At 41.9% G+C, this 15177-nt stretch overlaps 1 pseudogene; it reads left to right on the top strand.

Moving 5' to 3' along the window:
• Positions 1–10853, top strand: part of LOC138149808 (large ribosomal subunit protein eL6-like) — a 16020-nt pseudogene extending 5167 nt beyond the window's left edge.
• Positions 10854–15177: the final 4324 nt, after the last annotated feature.

The raw sequence follows: 15177 nt of genomic DNA, 5'->3' as shown, positions 1-15177 counted from the left end.
ATATATATATATATATATATATATATATATATATATATATATATATACACTTTTTTTGTAGGAGCAATTGTGGTTAAGTGACTTGCCCAAGGTCATATGACTAGTAAGCATTAAGTGTCTGAGGTCACATTTGAACTCAGGTCCTTCTGACTCCAGGACTGGTGCTCTATTCACTGTGCCGCTTAGCCGCCCCATCTTCTATATATTTTGAATATATTTTAGTAGACTGCTGTGCACTTTCTGTCTCTCCTTATAGAATATAAGCTCCTTAAGGATAGACTCACTTTATTTTGCATTCCCAGAGTCTAGCACAGTTCCTGGAAGGTAATAGCAACCTAATAAATACTTAAGTCTCCCTCTACCATTGTCCAACCCTTTTGCTGTACCCTCTAGAACTCCTACAACATAGTTAACAGAATTCCTTTCCCATTAGAACTCTCCATTTCAGGTTCTTTACATCTATTTCCAGTCAGAAACCTTGCTCTCCCCAGATGACAATGTCTCCCTAATTACTCTCTCCAGCCTTGGCTATGCTTTCTCTCCTAACTCTCATACACTTGTTCTGGAGGGGAAGATGGAATACTTAATTACTTCTACTGTTTCTAAACTCTCCCTTTGCCCCATCACTCAGACAGCTCTCCTTTGAGGTCCCCCTTAGTTCAAGTCTATTACGCAATCAAGATCCTTGTCACAATTCCCTTTGAGCACCAATGGCATTCTTCCTCTCTCAAGGAATTCAGAAACTGGTTCACGGTCTCATTCTCTACCATAATTCTTGCCTTTATACTAAGGAGCTTCAATACGCATGCTGCTATCACCAGAAACACTGTAACATCCCAAATCCTCAATCTCTTCAAATCCCATGACCCTTTCCTCTACTCTACTTCAAGTACATAAAAAAATTGTCATCTTTCCATCACCCAAAGGGTCTAGCTTCAATGACATTCCTTTACCAGATCATAATCTGATTCCTTTCAGCAATTCCTTTCTCAGATCAAAACCCATCATGCCGTCTCTCACTGGCATGCCTTACTCCTCCGAGCGGCATTTATTATTTTCACGAAGACTTTTAATTTCTCTATCCCTCCTCTGCTCATTCAGTCCATCACGGTATTCTAACCTTACTTCCTTTCCTCTCCAATCTTCATCATGTCAACTGAATATCACTCTCTGCTTTCACATCTTATACCTGACTGTCCTATAGACACTTGTGATTTCTCATCCCAACTCTATTTACTTCCGCTCTCCACCTTCTCCACTCCTACTCATGTGCTATTGAATTTAGCTAGAAGATATCACACAAACAAGCCAGTTGGGCCCACTCATCAGGAATGAGCAAACAAATAAATAAATGTAAATCTACTCACTTCTCTCTAATTTATTTTATATCCAACTTTTCATGTATGTGGTTTTCTCTCAAATCTCCCTTGGCACCTCCCCACCCCAACTGAGGACTTCACTTTAAAATTTACTGTGAACTTCTTCTTCTCTTCCCTGTAGTATAAAACCCTCTGATATTATCCCTCTTTGTCTTTCACTTAATTCCACTCACTGATGAAGAGTGGCCCTTCTCTTTACCAACATCAACCTCTCTACAGATTTCCTAGATCCCATTTCCTACTGTTTTCTCCAAGAGCTTGTCTCCACAATCAACCTCTCTGCCTTTAATCTGCAATCTTTCCCTACCTACTGGTTCCTTCCCTCAGGCCTAAACATGCTTAAATGTCTTCCACCCTAGGAAAGACAAAACAAATCTCTTGCTGGAACCTGCCATCCCCTTAAAATATTATTCTGTATGTTTCCTTTTTCATAGCGAAATGCTGAGAAAAAAAACAACTGTCTATTCTAATTGCATCCATTTCCTCTCCTCTCCTTTATTATTATTAACCCTTTGTTGTTTTTTTATTATTATTAATCAACCCTTTGCACTCTGGCTTCTGACTTCATTGACTTCACTGAAACTATTCCCTCCAAAGTTACCAATGATCTTTTAGTTGCCGAGTCCAATGGTCTTTTTTCATTTCTCTTTGCTGTATTTGACCCTTCTGATTCTTTGTTCTCTCTGGGCTTTTGTGCCACTGGTCTTTTCCTACCAGCCTGACTATACCTTCTCAGGCTCCTATACTAGTTTATCTTCCATATAATGGCTCCTGACTGTCTATATACCCCCAAAGGATTGTCCTGGGCTCTCTTCTCTTCTTTCTCTACTCTCAGTTAGTGACCTTGTCAGTTCTCATGTATTGAGTGATCATTTTCATGCAAATTATCCCAGATCTACATATCTAGCCTGTCTCCCTCCAGAACTCTGGTTGTGTCTCTCTAAGCATCTATCTCCTCTTTTAAGCTAGCTATCACAAAGACATCTCAAACTCAACATATTCAAAGCTACATTGCTGACCTTTGCCCCTCAGACTAACCATACTTTGGAACGGCCTTATTTCTGGCCAGGGTGCCACTATTCATCAGTTTCCCAGATTCGAAATCTTGGTGTTACCCTCCTTTCCTCAGTCTCTTTAATCCCACATAGAATTATTGGCCAAATATTGTTCCTACATCCACATCGTCTCTCGTGTTCATCCTCTTCCTTCTGAGACTCATAGGTAACTATCCTACTTCTGACCCTTATCATCTCTTGCTTGGACTACTACACTAGCCTCCTAATTAGCCTCTCTGCCTCCCATCTGTCCCTTCTCTAACCCATCTGCCACATCTACCAAAGTCATTTGTCTAAAGTGTAGGTCTGATCTTGTCACTCCTCCACTCCATAAACTCCAACGGCTCCCTATTGTCTGGAAAACTGAATACAAGCTTATCTGTTTAGCTTAAAAAAAACCACCACTTTTTTTTGAGGGGGAAAGCAGGGCAATTGGGGTTGTGTCTTGCCCACAGTCATACGACTAGTAAGTGTTAAGTTTCTGATGTCGAATTCGAACTCAGGTCCCCCTGACTCCAGAGCCAGTGCTCTGTTCACTATGCCTTCTCACTGCCCCAACACCACTTTTTAAAATGTTTTTTTTTTTTCTCAGTTAGTAGGGACTGCTTTTCTCTTCCTCCTTTTTATTGAAAAAAGAAAAAGAAAACCCTTGAATAACATATTTACATAGTCAAGTAAAATGCATTATGACAGTGACCATTTCTAAAATTTCATGTCTCCATCTGACCCTAAGTCTATCATTTCCCTCTCAAGAGGTGAGTGGCCTGCTTTATCATCAGCCCTTGAGCATTACAGTTGTTCATGGCATTGATCAGAGTTCTAGTCTTCCAAAATCACTCATCTTTACAATGTTGTTGCTATTATCTAAGTGTTCTCTGGGTTCTGCTCACTTCGGTTTGCATCAGTTCATACATGTCTTTTTTGTAGTGGGAAAGAACTGAAAACTAATAAGGGTATTTATCAATTAAGGAATGGAGGATCAAACTATAGTATTTTAAAGTAATGGAATATTGTTTTTAACTTTTGAAGTCCTTAATAAGTGCATACAAGCCCAGCCACTTTCCCAGCCTGATTCTATAAAACCAGCCTCTGGGGTTCTTTACATGCAACACTCTATCTGCCATCTCTAAAGCTTTGCACTTCAGGTAGTTTAATGATTTTTAGAAGATCTTTCCTCAATCTGCTTTCTACGTCACTTGCTTTTCCTATGGAATATTTTACATTTTCTTCTATTGTTCAGACTTTTGACTTTCTTTTATTATTTCTTGGTCTCTCATGGACTAATTAGTTTCCATTTGTTCAAATCCTTATTTTCAAGGAATTGATTTTCTTCAGAAAGGTTTTGTACCTCTTGTTCTAAACTGTTGATTCTCTTTTCATGCCTTTCTTCCCTAGCTCTCCCTTTCTTTTCCTTTCTTGCTCTTATTTGGCTTTTAAAATATGTTTTTAGATTAAAAAAAACCAAGCAAACAACTTGCTTTAACTCTTCTAGAAATGCTGGTTGGCCTTGTGTCCGAGCTGTATTTTTTCTTTGAGGCTTTGCTTGTAGATGTTCTTAGGCTTTTCTCTTCTTTTGTTCGTTCCTTTCCAGCCTACTTTTTGACTTTTGACTGTCAGTGCTGGCCAGCGCTCAGTTCTACAGGGACGTCTGACCTGAGTTTCTGTCCTTTCACATATGTCTGTTGCTTTCATAGCTCAGGCTAGGATCCTGGAAGCTCTCTGCACACCTAAAGTGGTGTGTTCTGGGGGGCAGTCTGTTTACTGCCCTCTTGGCCTAAGCTCTGTAAGCTCCTATCCCAGGTTGGGGTATGTCCCTTTTGGGGAGTAGGCTGCTGATGGATTCATTGACTGTCAGGCAGCAGGGAAGCCCTGCATGTTCGGAATAACTGAACTGTTTTGCCTCTCTTTGGTTTGGGAATCCTGACCTGTCTATTTCACGGAAAGCTTATGTGCTAGGTTAAAGGCTGGAAATGAATCCCCACTCTGCTCCTGGAACCAGAGCCGCACAACTGCATTTATAGAACTCATTCCTTGCTCAGTGTGCAATTAGGACCCATGCTCATAACCCATTCCTTTTCACCCTGCATCTGTGACTTAGGATTGGGTAGCGGGTAACAGAGTTGCCAGATGGCACCCATTCCTGAACCCATCACTAGTTCAACCCTCATGCTTCCTGACCTGGTGCCCTCTCTCAGTCCCCTTTCAGCCTCTGGATGCTGGCATGCTCCCCACCCCCTATGCTCCTGGCCAAACCCCCATCCCTAAGCCACTGTCAGCTCAAAAAAATGACTCACTGTGGCTTTTAGACTTTCCCAGACTGAATATGGTCTCATACATTTTCTGAATGATTCTGAAGAGATAGTACAGGGCTAGGCTGTGTGCTTCCTCTCCATCTTCCATCTTGATTCCAACGTGCTTGTTGATTAAATGACTAGGAACATTTTAGTTTTAAATTTCTCTGTCCCCAGGCTTTCGTCAAGTGGTTAATGATCTATACACTTAAGTGTACTAGAGAAGCTTTTATTTAAATGAAGCCCTCACCCCATGTTTCTTTGAAACCAAGAGCCCTTTTACAATATGAATCTCGCCCTCTGATTTATCAGCTTTATAAATTCAGATTTATTGAGTTTTCTTTGAGTCAGAGCACTTGTACACAAACAATGAGAGGTCACAATAAGGTGAAAGGTATTAAAATGTTTTGATGCTCAAGAGGAAGCCAGTTGACTACCAATTGGGGAGAAAAGGATGTGGGATCAATCAGTCAACAAATAAGCATTTATTAAACATCAACTGTGTATCCATCATTAGGGCAGTCAAGTAAGGACACAAAGACAAGAAGAAAACAGCTCCTGCCTTTAAAAGGTTTATAGTCTAGTAAAAAGAGTCAGTCTGTACATATTTAGGAAGACACAAAATCGATAAAATATAACTTTGGGGAGGTTGGGGGAGGGCGCTAACAGCTGGGGGGATCACTAAAGGCTTCATGTGGAAGGTGTCCTTTGAAGTGAGTCTTGAAGGAAGGAGGGCGTGTAAGGAGTGGAGGTGAGAGGGGAGTATATTTCAGGCTTGAGGAACAATAAATCTCAGAGACAGGAAATGAAGTGTCATGGGTGAGGAACAGGACTGTTTGGCAGGACCATAGTGTGTATGGAAGGGAGTGATGTGTATCTGGAGTCAAAGGACCCTGGACGGACTCTCATCTCTATTACTTTCTGTTGGAGAGCCAGGAGCAAATTATATCGTCATAGCTACCATTTGTATGGCGTTTACTAGGTGCCAGGCATTGTACAATTACTATCTCTGTTAATCTCTCTAAGTCTCAGTTTCTGCAGCTGTAAGATGAGGAGTTAAGGGGCAGCCCCAGTGTCAGGAGGACCTGGGTTCGGTTCCGGCCTCAGACACTTAACACAAAAAAACTAGCCATGTAACCTTGGCCAAGTCACTTAACCCCAATTGCCCTCCAAAAGGCAAAAAAAAAAAAAAATGAAGAGTTAAGAGTCAGGGATGGAAGTGCAGCCTCGAGGCCACAAATGAACCCAAACTTCCTGTGAAGTTTAGATTCAGTCAAAGGGCCACACTCGAGGACCTAGAAGGCCACATCTGGCCTCGAGGCCTCAGGTTCTCCACCCCTGGACTATATGATCCTTAGAGGGTCCCTTCCAGGTCTACATGCATGATTGTAGGAACTTTCTGGGAAATATTTATGAGAGCATTAGCTCTCCCATCTCATTGCCCACCTCTGTCATTATCAACAATGGGCAGCTGCAGAAACATGGGCAACACCCTCTTGTTTCTCCAAAAGATGATATTATGCAGTTGATTATACTTAGAGATGACTATGCAAAGAAATATACTTTCATAATAATAATTTTGTTGTTGTTGAGTCATTTCAAACCCCATTTGGGTTTTAGGTTTTTGGAGGGTTTTTTTTTTTGCTTTTTGGAGAGGGGAATGTACAGCAGTTGGTGTTAAGTGACTTGCCCAAGGTCACATGGCTAGTTTTGTGTTAAGTGTCTGAGGCCGGATTTGAACTCAGGTCCTCCTGTCTCCAGGACCAGTGTTCTATTAGCTGTATCACCTTAGCCACCCTCTGTTTGGGGTTTTCTTAGCAATGATACTGGAGTTTTTTCCATTTCCTTTACAGATTTTTTCCATTTCATTTTACAGATGAGAAACTGAGGCAAACAAGGTTAAGTGACTTGGCCAGGGTCACACAGTAAGTGTCTGAGACAGAATTTAAAATCGGGTCCTCCTGACTCCAGGATCTGTGTGCTATCTAGTGAGCCACCTATTAATAATTAGCGTTTATGTAACACTTTAAGATTTGCGAAGGGCTTTACAAATATTACCTCACAATCCTCACAACAACTCTGAAAGGTAGCTCCTGTTGTTATTCCCATTTTACAGACAAGAAAACTGAGGCACAGGAAATGAAAGTAATAACTCAAGATCTGCCAGCTGATAAATGGCAGAGATGGGCTTTGAATTCCACTTCACTATAACGCCTAAATAACTGTTTTTATCATATGCATTTCAAATGAGTTTTAGGGGTAGAGGAGGAAGGGTGAATCCACAAACAGGTCAGTATGAATAGGAGTAAGAGAATCAGTGGGGTGGAGAGTAAAACCCTGCAACAGAAGCCAAGAGAACTGGATACGAGTCTATCAGTTTCAGACAAGTCACCCTGTTTACAATTTAGGGTTGGAAGACACCTTAGAACTCATCGGGACCAATCCCCCTAATTTGGAGTTAAGGAAAGTGACGCCCAGGGAGGTTAAGTGATTTGCTCAAAGCTGGGTCTTCCTGACTCCATGTCCAGTATGCCTCAGAGTCTGAGTTTACTCACCTGTAAAATGGGGATAAGAATCCATTGTACTATCAGCCTCATTGTTCTGTTCTGTTTTGTTTGGCACGGATAAGAATGAAGAATGTGAATAACAAGAAGAAGAATAAGCTCCAGCTTCTCGCTGAGGCAGCTGAGCCAGGTAATTATAAAGTCCATTCCATTCCTCTAGATTCTCTGATTTTGAGGGTTACCATGGGCTCTAGGCTCTATTGTGATGAGATTTACAGGTAACCACCAGAGGGCACTGCAGCATCATGAATGCAGGAAGTATTTCAGCCTTGTTTGGTGGTCTCTGAAGCAATTTGGTCTTGAGGAAAGAAACTGGAACAGTAGAAAACCTTTAGTAAGGGCCTATTGTGTGCAGAGATGAGGCTGGATCCCATCTGGCAAGCAGCCTGGCGTTTCTGCTGATCCTAAGCCGTTTTGTGCTTCAGGAGACCATGTTCTGGATGCCAGCCCTCTCCCAGTTGCCACGCAGGGCTGAAGATCATGGAGGATCATGAGATGTAAAGGTGCCTGGTTGCAGATGGCTGCAGGGGGAGAGTGTAAACAGGTGGCAGAGTAGTTTACTTTGAGAAGTGGTGTAAGAGCTGTCTTTGTATGACTGTAGAAGTGCAGAGCAGAGGCGCACCACAGGGACGTACAGAGCTGGCCTTCGAGTTTCCCAAGACCAGGGTTCAAGTTGCTGTTGTGTGTCCTATGGACCTCGGAACCCCATTCTAAGACTATAAATTGCAGAGCAGGAGCAATTGCTAATGTTTCTTGGCAGGGGGAGTTGTCTCTCCAACATGAAATGGCAGTTTCTCTTTGAAAAAAAGAATCGGGGGACGGCCAGGTGGCTCAGCGAGTAAGAGCACTGGCCCCAGTGTCGGGATGACCTGGGGATCGAATCCGGGCTCAGATACTTAGCACCCACCCAGAAACACCTGGCTGTGTAATCCTGAGCAAGTTACTTAACCCCAATTGCTTTAAAAAAAAAGAATCAGGACCCTGAAATATGTTAACAATGGAGATCTTTATATAGGAAGCAATGGAAAAATATGTTTTCTTTTTTAAAAATAAGTCTTATGGGTGACTTTTGTTTTTTACATCATCATAGTTTTTTTTTCCCCAGGATCCCTCCCTCTCCCAAAAAGCCATCCTTGCTAAGTTTTTTAAAGATAAAATGGTGGTGGTTGGGGGGGATTAGTACAATTGATTAATGCATTAAAAAAGTAAAAAGAGATTTTCAATTCAACAAGTTCTTATTAAACATTTACTATGGGCCAGGCTTTGTGCTCAGCACTGGGTAGAAAAAACAAATATGTGTGTATAAAAACACACACACATATACATACACCTACATATATGCTTATACATACACACAGATATATAGATATCTGTGCATATGTGTGCATGTATATGCATTCTCAAACTCAAAAACTTATATGGGGTTGGGGAAGGAGAGGGAAAAGAAATATGGCCATGTCAGTCAACAGACGTTTGTTAAATGTTTACTGCGCACCAGTCGCTGAGCTGAGCTCTTGGGATATAAAGACAAAGTCACACTCCCTGTCCTCAAGAAGTTTATTTTTTAATTGTGGAGACAATGTAAATAACCAGGCAGATTTCTGCGAGCTACACGGAAGGCACTGAGAAGACAAGATATTAGCAGCTGGTTGAGGAGTGAGCAGAAAAGTGTTCCTGGAGATGAGATTGGAACTGAGGCTTGAAGGAAACCTGGACATCTAAAGAGGTAAGAAGTGAGACAGCTGAGCCGCTCAGGACGGTCCGGAGGAGACAGTGTCTTGTTGGAGGAACTGCAATTGTTGCTGGTCATGTGTTGGTATTTATAAGTGTGCCTGTGTTGTTGGAACCACGACACTATATAGAGGAAAATAAAGGGTAAGAAGACTTGGAAAAGTAGGAAGGGGATTAGGCTGAAGAGCTGTAAATGCTTTAAACAAAGGAGTGCAAATTTGATCCTAGAGGCAATTGGGAGCCATTGCACCTCATTGAGCAGGAGAGTGACAGTTAGACCTACCGTTTTAGAAAAATCACTTTGGCAGATGAGAGGATGATGAATTAGAGTGGGGAGAGATAGATCAATATAAAACATATGCCAAATGTTACCTGAGACTCAGAGTGAGAGAAAGGGAAGAAGAGTCCAGGATAGTTCTGATGAGGTAGAACTGAGTTTGGGGGAAAATTAAGGAAGTGTGGGAGATGGGGGCAGGGGTTGAAAATAAGGCTTTTCATCTTGGACACGTAGAGTTTCAAATGCCAATGGGACAATGCTGAGAGAGGGGAGTGTAGGACATGTTGCTGTAGGGGGATTGAGGAAAGAAGAGAAGGTTTGGCTCTTTGCCGTCTCTCAAGACGTACAAAAAGCCACCCAAGGAAAAGGTCAAAAAGGAAAAAAAAGAACAAAAAGGAAGACGTAGCTGAAAAGGTCAAAAAGCCTGGAAAGCATTGCAGTCGGAACCCAGTCCTGGCCTGAGGGAGTCGTAGGTACTCCAGGTCTGCAATGTATTCTGGGAGAGCCATGTACAAGCAGAAATACGCTGCCCCCAAAACCTGGAGAGAAAGGAAGAAGAAAGAAAAAGGGCCTGCCATTATCTCAAAGCCTGTTGGTGGTGGTAAGAATGGTGGTGCTCGAGCAGTAAAGATTCCCAAAATTCCTAGGTATTACCCTACTGAGGATGTGCCTAGAAAGCTGCTAAGTCATGGCAGAGAGCCCTTCAGCCAGCATGTGAGAAGGCTCCGAGCTGGCATCACCGGGGCACCGTTCTGATCGTGCTCACTGGCCCCCACAGGGGCAAGCGAGGGGTTTTCCTGAAGCAGCTGGCTAGGGGCTTGCTACTGGTGACTGGACCTCTGACCATCAACCGTGTTCCTCCGAGAAGGATCCATCAGAAATTTGTCATTGCCACCTCTACCCGGGTTAACCTTTCAGGTGTGAAAATTCAAATCATCTTACTGATGCTTATTCGAGAAGAGGCTCTGTAAACCTGGACACCAAGAAGGAGAGGTTTTTGACACAGAAAAAGAGAAATACGAGACTACAGAGCAGCGCAAGGCTGGTCAGAAAACAGCAGACTCTCAGATCCTGCCCCAAATCAAGAAAATTCCTCAGCACCGGGGCCACCTGCATTCTGGCTTCTCCCTCTCCGATGGAGTTTATCCTCACAAACTGGGGTCTTAAATGCCTTGCAGAGAACACTTGGGAAAATATTTGCGATAGCTAAAAAGAAAGAGAAGGTTTGGAACAGTCATTTGGGGAATATGACCCAGTCAGTCATGGAAAAATAAAATGATTGTCATATAACATTGAGGATCTAATTGAAATTAGATAGTATAAACTTGTGATAAGCCTAGAAAACATAGCTGTCCAGCTTCTTCCAGGGGAGTTTAGCTACTCAAGTAAGAGTGGAGAAGACAGATGACCTGGATTATGGTGGGAATAATCCAGGCTTGGGGTTTAACAATGAACAATGATATAATAATGCAAGGAACATTGAGGACAGATGCTGGTGTCTTCCCTCCACAAACTATTTTGTGTTTATTTAGTATTTATTTTGTATATTTGTTATCATCATCGTTGTAACTCTATGTGATGAGGAACATTTACAGATGAGGAAACTGAGGCAAACAGGGTTAGTGACTTGCTCAGGGTCACTCAGTAAATGTATGAGAATAGGTTCGAATTCAAGCCTTCCTGACTCCAGGCCCAGCACTCTATGCACTGTGCCACCTAGCTACACTTTAGTATATATTTATATACAAATGAACCTTAAAAAGGGAGTGACTGGTTCTTTCCTTCTATTTCCTATAGTCGCAAATAGCTCTAAGGAGTTGGTCAGTGGGGCAGTGTCCTTACCACCATCACCATCCTCCCATCCTGGGCATCTGCAGCTGGTGTAGGGGGATTCAATTAGGTGAGCTTAAACCTGGGTTTCTGCCTGCCTCTCTACTTTATGTTTCCCTCCCTGATAGGTAATTGAACACCTATCTCAAAATAAATGTGTCCAGGTGACTTTGTGAGTTTGAAAGGTTCAAGGGGCCTGAATTCATTGTATTATATTATATTACTTATTATTATTATATATTATTATAATATTAATTATTATATATATTATATTATATTGTACCCACTAGACTCAGGGGAAGTTTCTGCATCAGAGAGGACAATGGCTGACAGAAGATGGCAAGTGCAGCCCAACAGGCCAGCTAACAAGGGCTTTGAGAGGACAGTGCAGAGCTGAGGTGAAATATAACAATGCCCATTCAGCAGTCCCACAAACTACTTTATGTTCAGATGGGGTTCTACCTCCCAGCAGAGCAGAACAGAGTGATTCTGCTACTTGTTTAGTTGAAAGGTTCGGTGAGTATCGGCTCTCCCTGCTCAGTGGCCAGTAAGGGAATGCTTTGTCATCTCAGAATGCCAGAGTCCTTCAGCGCCGAGTCACACATAATCAGAAGCAGCTGGCTCGCCATGTGCGAAGTGCTGAGCTTGCACGTGGGATAAGCAGGAAAAGAAGTTTTGTGCAGTAAGGTGAAAGAAGACTGAAAAGGCAGGAGAGGGCAAGACTATGAAGGACTCTGAATACTAAACAGAGCGTTCGCTATTGGATCCTGGAGGCACTTGGAAGCCATTGGAGTTTATTGAATCAGGAAGAGAGAGGGGCAGGGTTCAACATGATTGAACCAGTGCTTAGGAAAATCACTTTAGTGGCTAATGAATTCCTTCCTCATCTCTGCTTCTTAGAATCTCATGTTTCTTTCAAGATTTAGCTCTATTGGGGCAGCTAGGTGGCGCAGTGAATAAAACACCAGCCCTGGAGTCAGGAGGACCTGAGTTCAAATTCCACCTCCAACACTTAACACGTATTAACTGTGTGACCTTGGGCAAGTCACTTAACCCCAACTGCACTGAGAAAGTCTATATAATGCACTGCGTATTTTCTCATGAAGTATTTATTTGCCAAATGCTAGGAAAACAAAAAAAATGCTCCAAAACTTTTCCTCTAAAAATATTATATTTGCCAATATTTTCTCCCCATAGAGGTTTACAGACTGTCCTGGAAAAATGCTTAAAAGTATAATCACACTTGAAGAGGCTATGCATCTTTCTAAAAAAAAAACATGTCCCAAATTTATTGTCTTTTTCTTAATGACAGGTGGCTGTCAGTAGTATGCTACCTACCAGGTTTAACATTTTTTAAGCACACTTAGTCCTTTAAGGTAAAAGTGAGATTTTTAAAAATGCATGAGCATATTTCATGTCCCTTCTGCTTCCCAATATATCAAATATCATTATATTTGTATAAAGCCCTACAGAACACTTTTAGAGAATCATAGATTAAAACCAGAAACAACCTTGGAAGTGATCTAGTCCAAACTTGATTTGTGAGTCCCAGAGTGACATTGTCAGATCTGTGTTTTAGAAATATCAAGTTGGTAGCTATGTGGCAGATGAACTGGACAGAAGAGAGTCCTCCAGTTCCTTTGCTTTTCCCATGATGGCACAGTTAGGGCATAGTGTCTGTGGTGCTTGTTGTAGTTGAGTTTCTGGCAACAAGAGATCTAGTGTCTGGATACTGGATTATTATAATCTCAGTTTCCTCATCTGTAAAATGGGGACAAATATTAACTTCTACTTTCCAGGGTTGTTGTGAGAATCAAGTAAGATAACATACACAAAGTGCTTGGCAAACCTTGAGGCACTACACACATGCTTTATATCATCATTATAGAGGACTGAATTGGTTTTGCTTTTCCCCAATGGTCCTGTCCCTCCCTGGGACCAGTGTTGTGAAAAAAACATTAGGAAGAGAAGGAGATTTAAGAGTAATGGAGATGATCCCTCTGTCCTGCAAATTCTGGTTTTGGGGACAAGAAGCCCACCCTCCTGAGCTTAATGTTATACCCAGGCCCCCATGTAACTCCTGATCAGCTACACCTGGTCCTTAGTACTCAAGTGATAATAATCTATTTCAGTCCATTCATGGGTCCCCCCTTACACTGGTTCTCCTTGACCAAGCCAGAACAACAACAACAAAGAAATGTCACAGAAAAGCAAAGTTAGTTTAGTTAGAACAGAATGCAAGATCAATATGAAGTAAAAATGGAAAAAGGACCCACATTGACAAAATGTTTATAGCGGCTCTTTTTGTGGTGACAAAGAATTGGAAATTGAGGGGATGCCCATCAGTCGGGGAATGGCTGAGCATGTTGTGGTATATGAATGTAATGGAATACTGTATGTATTACTGAATGTAATTCCATAAGAAATGCTGAGCAGGCAGATGTTAGAAAAACCTGGAAAGACTTATATGAACTGATGCTGAGTGAAGTGAGCAGAACCAGGAGAACATTGTGCACAGCAACAGCTACATTGTGTGATGACCAACTTTGATAGACTTGGTTATTCTTGGCAATGCAAGGATCTAAGACAATTCCAAAAGACTCATGACAGAAAATGCCATCCACATCCAGAGAAAGCTATGGAGCCTGAATCAAGATCAAAGCATGCTATTTTCTCTTTTTCTTTCTTGTATTGTTTTCCCTTTTGTTCTGATTCTTCTATCACAGCATGACTAATGTGGAAATATGTTTAATATGATTATACATGTATAGCCTGTATCAGATTGCTTGTCATCTTGAAGGGGGAGTGGGGGAGGGGAAGGAGAAAAAGATTTGAAACTCAAAATCTTATAAAGGTGAATGTTGAAAACTATCTTTGCATGTAACTGGAAGAAAATAAAATGCTATTATGTGGGGGGAAATAAATAAAAAGCATAAAAATGCCAAAAACACAAAATTTTTAAAAAAGATTAATAGAATGGAATTGAATCAAGCATGGGATGCCGTTCATTCTCTAGAAATTACCACTTCCTGCATCTTAAGAAATCTTGCATCTACTTCTCAATATGTTTTCAATTCAAGGGGACAGAGACTCAGGCAATTTCACTCATGAACTGAGGTTAGTTTTTATAAGTAGCTAGAATGAATAACTTCTCTCTCCCTCCCTCCCTCTCTCTCCCTCTCTCTCTCCTTCTTTCTCTCTCCTCTCTCTCTCTCCCTCCCTCTCTCTCTCCTTCTCTCTCTCTCTTTCTGTCTTCCTCTCTCTCTCTTTTCCTCTCTCTCTCTCTCTCCTTCTGTCTCTCTCCCTCTCTCTCTCTCCCTCCCTCTCTCTTTCCTTCTCTCTATCTCCCTTTCTCTTGAAGAAAACTTCTTCTTGAAAACTTCTTGAACCCTATTCCCCTTGGGCCCTGTGCTCTTCTTCCTGACAAAAGGGAGGAAAAAGTCAATAAATCTGTTTTAACTCCATTTAGAATGTTGGGCTTAGAGTCAGGAAGACCTGAGTGCAAATCCTGATACAGACATTTATTAGCTCTTTGACCTAGGGCTAGTCATTTCACCTCTCTTAGTTTCCTTATCTGTAAAAGGAAGGGAGTTAGATCTGATGGCCTCTAAGTTCCTTTCCAGCTCTGAAGCTATGATTTTGTGTTTTCCTGAATTCAGTTCAGAACACTTTTATTCTATGTCCCTTGATGTATGGCATGATCCTGGCTGATGTCCTACAACTCAAGTGGTCAAAAAGGGTGGGAATTGTGGGCTTGAAGAAAGCCAGGGAAGCTCCTTGTTGGCCTGCTTGCCTTACTCCTACTGCATAACACAAAACACCTGTCTAGGCTTCCTCTTTTCTTTTCTTTTTTTTTTTTTTTCTTTTTGGAGGGCAGTTGGGGTTAAGTGACTTACCCAAGGTCACACAGCTAGTTTTTGTGTTAAGTGTCTGAGGCCATATTTGAACTCGGGTCCTTCTGACTCAAGGGCTGGTGGTCTATTCTGCACCACCTAGCCGTCCCATCTTCCTCTTTTCTTTCCCATTTCTTTCTTGGGTCCTCACCCAATA

The sequence above is a fragment of the Petaurus breviceps genome, unplaced genomic scaffold (genome assembly GCF_028583685.1).
Source record: "Petaurus breviceps papuanus isolate PSGF00001 unplaced genomic scaffold, PetGlider_PUasm1.0 90849, whole genome shotgun sequence".
NCBI classification, from domain to species: domain Eukaryota; kingdom Metazoa; phylum Chordata; class Mammalia; order Diprotodontia; family Petauridae; genus Petaurus; species Petaurus breviceps.
Note: the sequence above shows the minus strand (reverse complement) of the source record. Positions and strands in the feature narration are given on the sequence as shown.